Source organism: Manacus candei, unplaced genomic scaffold (assembly GCF_025592945.1).
Source record: "Manacus candei isolate 608988 ecotype Guabito, Panama unplaced genomic scaffold, ASM2559294v1 h1tg000018l, whole genome shotgun sequence".
Taxonomy (NCBI): Eukaryota; Metazoa; Chordata; class Aves; order Passeriformes; family Pipridae; genus Manacus; species Manacus candei.
Window position 1 is genome coordinate 13,193,167 of NW_026138066.1, and position 8,571 is coordinate 13,201,737.

An 8,571-nucleotide genomic window follows, 5' to 3' on the forward strand; every position below is an offset into this window, starting at 1 on the left:
CTTTGCAGGTGAGAACGGCTGCACACACAGACATTTCCACTGAATTTTATCTCTCACCTGTAAACTGAAGCCCTGACCAGGTCAGAGATGAGAAAACAAGCAAAGAGGAGATGAGCCAACATGCCATGGGAATGGGAGCAGGGAGAGATTAGTGTTGTGCAATTAAGCACAACGAGAGAAACCCTTCGCTACAAGGCCATTTAAAATCCCAGCCGCACAGAAGAGGAGGCAATGTCCTACAGAGCACCGGGCGCTGCTGCCCAAGAGACACTCTCGGCCCGGCCCGAGGGCAGCGGCACTGTGGGAAGGCTGAGCCCGGGCAGCAGCCGCAGCCCTCTCCTCGGGGTGGGCGCTCAGCTTTCCCTCCAGGTCTGCAAACACGGGGCTGTCCCGCCACTGTATCTGCTATGTAAATCCCAAAGATAACAAGCCCAGCTCTGCAGACAACATTTATCACCCACTTTAAAGGCAGGCAGCTCAGGGCTAAGCCCCCTGAGGGGCACCTCAAATCCATGGCAAGCTCAGCCTTGAAGTAACAAGTTTTAAGTCCTGCCTTGAAGCTGATGGGCTGAAACTCTAGTGACTTCAAAGTGAGAGCACTTTTGCAGAGCCATGTGCTCCCTAATAGCCCTTCCTTCTGTCTGTGCTCCTTGCAGACCCTGGATGCTCACACATCGGCTGGTTCACTCCCTGTAGTGCTGAGGAGACACCAGCACGTTTCCCCACCACTACGACCGAGTTTACAAAACAACGATGGCTGAGAGGCAGCACCTGCAGTGAGCTCAAGCACAGGCACAAGCTATAAAACCCCTCTCTCCACCTCTACCCCCACCTGATTCCCTCTGTGACTTTAAGCAAATCACATAACTTTTCCTCTTCAGTTTCTGCACCTGGTAGCGAGTAATATTTACCTATCCCAGAAGGGTGTTGAGAGGATTAGTTAATGTTTGCCCAGCATTTTAAGGGATAAAATATTCTGTATTAATTCCTAGCCACTGAAAAGACTGATACGTGCAACTGTCATTAGCTCCAATGGAAGATTTTTGCTCAAGTTGGGCTTTACCACTTCAGAAAAGTAGTAACAAGATGATGTGATATTAATATTTCAAAAAGTGCCCACAGCACGGGCTGTAAAACCCCTTCTCTTTCAACTACCACCAGCCTCCTGCTCCACTACCTGCTCTGTGGAGGTGCACCTGTGCCTGTTAAACATTAAAGCAGCCCAAACCTGACATGGATCTCTGGGACTGTGCTTCAGAGGGGGTCTCTTTGCAGGCCACCACGGTGGGGAGCTGCCTTCACCTGCAAGATGGCCTTTTATGTATTAAATGCAGCCAGTGCACCAGGATTGATCTTCTGCTCAGATTTGTCAGTATTGCTTAGCTCTTATTTGAAAGACAGGAGCCAGTCCAGGTATTCTTGCCCTAATGGCTGTGAGCCTGTAGGTGGGATCTGTTGGCAGGTGTGCCAGGGGAATACACCAGGCAGGCTCTGCCATGCCACCACTCCAATTGCATCCCCTGTGACCTGGTACTGGGCAGAAAGAAAAATTGATAGATAAGAACTGGGCCCCAGCAATGCCTGGCAATCTCAGCTTTACAACCCCAGACACCCAGAGAACATGGGAAAATACATCACTGCACATCCCTCAAATCAACCCACCCACCGCTCAGGCCCTTTACATTCCCAGCATGGCACCAGCACCACTGCAGCGTTGTTGTTCCCTCCCGTGCACTGGGAACCTTGTTTTGGAGGGCAAAGACAAAGAGTTGCCACTCTGCATGGCACTGCACCCTCAGGCTCATTTCTCTCAGCTGTTTCCCACCAAAGCTCGCACTACTGCTGGTATCCCACGTGTGATGGGTGTCCACATGGGGTTTCCACTCTTGTGGACAGTGAGCAGAAATAGCAGCAGCTTTCATGGGCTCCTAGGAAAGAAAAAGTGGAACAAAGGGCCTGGCTTTGTCCCATGGTGTCTGCAGCTCACTGGGGTAAACAAGCTGCTCCGGGCAGGGCTCTGGGCACAGCAGCCAGCAAGCACCCACTTCCAGCAAACTCTGAGGCCGTGGTGGATGTGCCACTGTAGGCCTGTCCTCAAAAGCAGCATGGTAGGGCTGAGCCCCAGGCAGTGGGGAGGGGGAACAGGGGGCTCACAGAGCCCACCGGAAAGTGATTTGGTTTTAACTGCTGGTTTACTGCCTGCCGGCAGAAGTATATGGCTGTACAATAAGGGAGAGCCTGGAGTGGAGGAAGGTGTTTGAAAACCAAGCTAACCCACTCCAGACTCATGAAAGAAAAACACCACCAAAGCGGCCCCTCACTGGCCCCACAGTTTCAGGGAGGGGAAGCAGTTTTTAAGCTTGAGAACAATGGGGCAACCTTCCCCTCCTTTCTTCTGGCAAAGGTAAAAGACCTCCTTGAGGAGGTGTCCATGCTGGGGAAGGCACTGAATGAGAAGCCCCATGCCAATAAAGCATCCCTTTGTGCCTTCAAACGCCACATCTGACACGCTTCCCAACCTCCATCACTCCTGCTCGATAGCAGCGCCAGCAAATCCCAGCCCTCAGCAGCAGCTTGCCATGCAAATCACTGGCCAGAGGCCCTGGCATGTCCATGCTGGCTGGTCTGTGTGCTCCTCATGCATGGTGGAACAGTTCAGAGGGCTCAATTTTCCTTCCCAGAGGACCCCCTCTGCCCCCATCATACCCTGACTCTCCTGCCTTGCCCGACGTCCAGGACAGCAGGCAGAGGCCGAGGCACTGCAGACAGTCTCTGAGCAAAATCAGAAGAGCAGACCAAAACATGACTAATTTCTAACACATCACAGCCTACAAGTCATTTTGTTTGTGAGCCTAAATTGCTCTCTGCTGCTTTCATACTAGCTCGTTTCAAGGGTGAGTAAGCAGACAGTGGCAGACATGACTTTTATTATTCCCAGAGCTTTGAAGTTGTACCATTTCCCTGTGGTTAGCTGGCTGCATCAGCCGTCTGTGGTGGCACATTTCGAAGAACTCAGCAATGATACATAGGTAGCCAGATTGAGCTGAGTTGGAGCTCAGCAAGTTCCATTGGCAGTATTTCATGGTGACTCAGTAGTTGCCCACCCTCTATTATTCATTGTTTTTATCCCATCATTTTATTTCAATATTCTCGACTACTTCCAAGAAGGCCTTTCACAAGCAGAGGTCAAAGGCAACAAAAACAGCTTCAAGCTGTAATTGAAGCCCATTTCTCTTAAATTAGCAGTGCACGAGTTAAAGTGGGTTTTGGTATGAATATCCTCAAAGAATAATCAACACTATTTGAAGAGAGAGAAATACAGAAAAACTGTTCAAGCTACAACAGTATGATCATTTCATGTATTTATATATGTGTATATACTCATACATATGCAAAAAGATAAACACAGAAACATGCATCTCTTCAACCAGAAAGTGAAACTTCTTGCATTTCTGAATGACTCACTTAAAACAGCTTATTACACAGATATATTTTTATATTTAAAAGCGCAGCACTTGCACACATTTTTGAGAGAATTGTATGTTTTCTTTCCATCCCAGGTTAAACTCCTATGCCATTTTCCTGCTGCTTCAGACTTCCATGTTTCTCATTTCTATTTCTACATTTAACCACTTCTAGTTTGAATAACTGAACATGAAAAAGACTCTTTGCATAGCATGAAGCAGCCCAAACATCAACATCTAAGCAAAAGCACTGGATTGTAATTGTGGAGTTATTTGCACAGACTAGTTCAAATTCTACTTTAATTTCAATGCCAAAATTTAGGGCTTGAGATAAATCAGTCTTCCTCATGAAAGACGTTGATTGTATTTATGGCTCATTTCAAGAGTCCAAGGGCCCAGGCTGAGAGGAAAGGCCAGGGGCAGAGCAGGGCGATGCCCCACATCCAGTGCCACAGTGGAAGAAGGCAAGGGCTCTGGCAATGGGGAGAGGAACTTTCAGATTCGGTTCCCAGCAGCGCTCAGCCTCTTTGGGTAACCTCAGTGTGTCATTTAGCCTCCCTCTGACTCAGTTCCTCAGTACTGGGGAAATGACACTGCTGTATTTCGTAGGAGTTTTGGGCAGATAGACACCTTTTAATTGGTTATCGGAATCCATTCAAGAAATGTAACTGAAATAGAGATCAGTTACAATCTATCGTGGGCTGGGAGGAAGGGATGAGACATATGGTACAGACACAGGAGCTTCCTGCCACACTCAAATGGGCTTGATCAAGTGAGCTGAAGCACAGGAGAGATGCAGATGCTGGATTAGGAACCCAACTGGGATCCTGCTCCTTGGGAACTCCTTAAGTCCCTTCAGTGGCTCCACAGGGCCTTCGCCTCCTGGTTGGGAAAGGTCAGCTGAGTGCTTCCCACATCCCTCCCAGGGGCTGCTCAGTCACCCAGGGAGATGAAACACGTCACCTCTCCCTATGAATCTGGGGCACCTCTGCCCCTCTCCTTCAACTCCCCCAAAGGCAGGGGACCCCACCTGAGTTCCCACATTCAAATCCCTGGGCCTTGTCAGGCTTTTGAACTGATGTCATATTTTGGCATGTCAGACATCTGCATGACCCAGATTCTTATACCTAACTGTGAAGTGGATGCAAGGGCAGGTTCCAGCCCTGTTACTCTGGCAAGGTCTGATAGCATCTGGGACCCAGGGTGAGTGGGACAGGGCCACCTGGGCCAGTGTGCCTCTCTGCTTTGTGCTCTGCATCTCCCCCCCACCATAGCACAGGTGTGGCAACTACTGCAGAGGGACCTGCATGGCCAGGAGAGATTTTAAGCCAAGCCTCACAGTCTTGTCCCTGACACGAAGGTTTGCTCCAGGCGCTCTGTGGCTGACCACAACCCCCCTCTCATCCTCAGCACATTTTGGTGGGCAAGCCAGGGGAGGTAACAATACTTCTCTTTTTTCACAGAAGACAAAGCTGCATGAGACACCGATTCCCATGGCAACAAAGGCAGAGAAGAAGTGTCCCAAGATGTGATTTGCTGTCACCATACCCACCTCGCGGCAGATAAGGACAAGTGATAGCTCTGAAAGGAACTGTTTCCATGGGACCCTTCCCAATGAGCTCCCGCAATGACAACCCGACCGTCAGCCACAGCTTTCAGCATCAAACAAGTCTGACTGGTAGAGAGCAGCACTGTTTCCTGCAGCAAACACTGCCTGTGTCTCATCCTCTTGTGAGGAACGGGGCCCTCCTCGCTCCCTCAGTGCCTGCCTAACCCCAAACAAGCCATGCTGCTGCTCACTAATCCACTTAACCAGGCAATTATAGTGGGAGAGCAGCCTGCAGGGAGCCAAGCTCAAATTCCCAGCTAAACAGCGTCCTGGGTTTTCTTAACCCACGGAGTGGTACCTTAAGGTACACTGAAAGCTCCTCACAGAGCACACATTTATGCTTCGGTAGCACAGGCTATGTAAGTGCATTTCCTTCCGACACTTTCATTTATCATAATTCTCCCCTTGCAACCCTGCCCCTTCAGTTCCCCAGGGAAAGTTAGTGAATTTATGCAGGAACAAAGTCACCTTGAGCCTTAATCCACACCCTAGCAGAAGGAATACATCTGTCTGTCGGCAGTCACATCCACCCACTCTGCAACTGCATTACAATGCTCACTTTGTTAGCACAGAAAATACCAGCTCCTTCTCCAGTCCTGGAGACAAGCTACCACAAAGGCTGGAGCAAAGAAAACGGACTGGGGACATTAAAAATGACCTGCACGTTTGAGGTCGAACAGGCAAACTGAGGTAAAAACTGTGGAATTAGGAGAAAAAGAGCAAATAAAAGAGTCAGCAAACCCAGTTCTTGTCTCTCCAAAACAACTCCCTGCTCCCTTCCTAAGAAGTGAAGGCAGTTGAGAAAATTGCAGTCAATAAAGTTGCAGAAGATAGGCAGAGATCCTCATCCAATGGAGAGTAAAACAGTGGCCAAAGTAGATGGCAAAGTACAGTGGAACCAGACACATAAAGCAATCTGTTTTTTGCCATCTGGGAGCAAAGGCCAGATTCCCTCATAACCAGGCTGGCACTCAGCTTGTTGGGGCCATGGCTCCGTGTTGCCCTTCCTCTTTCCCTCAGAGAAACCAGCCCTGATGCAGTCTGAGCACACAGAGCCAAGACAATCTTTAAAAATTGGCCTGAGAGCTCCCGTAGCCCCAGATGGCACCACAGATGAGCACAGAAACAAAGCTCTGTCCAGCAGAGGCTCTCCCGGCCCTGCACACGCACTCACCTGACGTTTAGAAGGCGTGCACTGATTCACAACTCACTCCTGCTGACACATTCCTGCTCTCACAGGCAGGGCTCCCACCTTTGGCTCTGTCCTCACAGAACAGCTCCTTTGCATTCAACAGGAAGAACCGCCGCTGCTTGTTGTCGTCTGCCCTACTTGTTGCCATGCCTTGATAAACAGTCCTGGGATGAACCTGCTTCTGACTGGAAGAAATGAAACATTAATATTCCCAGAAGGGTGCAGGAGTTACAGCAGAGGGCAAGGAGACCGAAGGTGAATGGATAGTTGCGCCAGTCCCAATGAAACTGCCTCTCAGATACTCCCATCCTTCCGGCTGAATAGCGCAGTCGGCCGTAGCCCAACTGCTTTGTCATCTCTGGCACTCACTGCCGGCAAACACCAGCTTTTGTCAGCCCAACGTTGCTTTTTTCTGCCATGCACCCTGTGGTGGATGAGTGAGTTTCTAGAAACCATTCCCACCTGACAAATGGGAAAAAGAGTAAGGATATAGGTGTCCCAGTATAGGAGTTCTCTGAGCTAGTGTTGGAATCCAGAAGCCCAGAGAAATCAACCCATCCCGAATCCCCAATATTTTGCTTACTGCATTATAAAGAAAGATTTAATTAGCACATGCAACTAATTTCATCCTCAGCTGTTGTCATTCCACTGGTAAACTGTGGATTCTACTGCTACTTACATGGCCTACAAGGACAAGGTGTATGGGTTTGCTATCCTTCACAGCTGAGCAAGAACACCAATGGACACAGACTTCATCAACTCACCTAGAGGTCCACCAACTGCCACCTGCTGCATTAAAATCTATTCCCAAACAAGACAGATTGTCCCCAAACAGTTTACCTGAGTCTCCGTAATCTCAGCAGCAGTCTCCCTTCTCCTGGCAGTACTTTTAAACCTAACAAGAGATCCACAAAGCTTGCTGTGTGCTCCTTGGCTCCAGGAATACATTCTCATTTGCCCATTGCATTTGTTTTCATCAACACCTTCATGCTGTTGCAGACCTGGTCAAAGGAGACATTCCCTCTGGGATCCAGGTGTAAACAAACATCATCACTATCACAAGAGAACCAAAGGAAACGTTCGCAGCAATTGCCTAAATTCATCTTTTTACTACTGTACATACACATCCGAGGAACTCTCATTTAGGAAAGGCTTTAATAGAATCACAGAATGGCTTGTGTTGGAAGGGACCTTAATGATCCTCTAGTTGCAACCCCTCTGCCATAGGCAGGGACACTTCCACTAGACCAGATTTCTCAGAGCCCCATCCAGGCTGGCCTTTAACACTTCCAGGGATCAGGGATGCTTGTGTGGGCATGTACATATCACACAGAGCCCCGATTCAGCCCCACACAGCCCCACACAGCGGCCTAAGAGCTTGTATTTACAGCCTTCTGCAAGCGGGAGGCTGTTTACTAAAAGGATTAGATAAGGCTTGACAAAGATGCAGGAAGGTGGGCATGCTGTGCCTTAGAAAACTTCTGCAATACAGAACCCAAAACATCCTCGTAGGCACTTCCAGTTAGAAAAGAACCTAGAAAAGAAGAGGAGGGGAGAAATTGCAAACAGGTTTGGCAGAGCTCTTTGGCCACTGCTGCATAGAGAGCAAAATTACAGGAGAGTAATCAAAGAGCACTGTGTCCGAGACATCCCTGAGCAGCCAGTGCTTGTACTGGTGAGATCTGTGGGACTACCTCAAAATACTTTCTCCTTTTATCTCGGGGAAAAAACAACCCCTAAATCACGCTGCTGCTTCTACTCCCACTCTCCTGCAGAAGGGAATGCTGCTCTTCTGGGTTTGGTAAGGGCAAGCAGCTCACATGCTCTGTAAGGCTGCCCTGCACTTAGAGCAGAAGCCCAATTCTCCCCGCTTTGGAGACCCTGTGGTACTGCCTCCAGGCAGATGTCCACACCATTTGCATTCCAGGCTTCCAAGAAGATCAGGACGCAGCAGCAATGCTTGCAGGGCATCTATTGTAAGGACCTTCCTTGATACAGGAAAGCTCTATGGGGCTGAAGAACATCTTTTCTTTCACAACCACCTTGGTCAGACAGTCTGTCACATCCTGGTGTTCAGTCTAACCACCTCAAGATTAGTTCCTAATGTGTTTCCTTTGCACTCTAAAGTTAAGTAATTCCTAAACTTTGGCTTGCCCAAGCATTCAGTTCTGGAGATCATAGTCACAGTGGTGGTGATGGGGACTGCTATTATCTGCATTTTCAAATACATACTCAAGCAATGCTTTACTCCTCAGAGTACTTCCAGAGTAGGCTGAAAAGTTCCTGATGAGTAAGTTGGAAAAAAA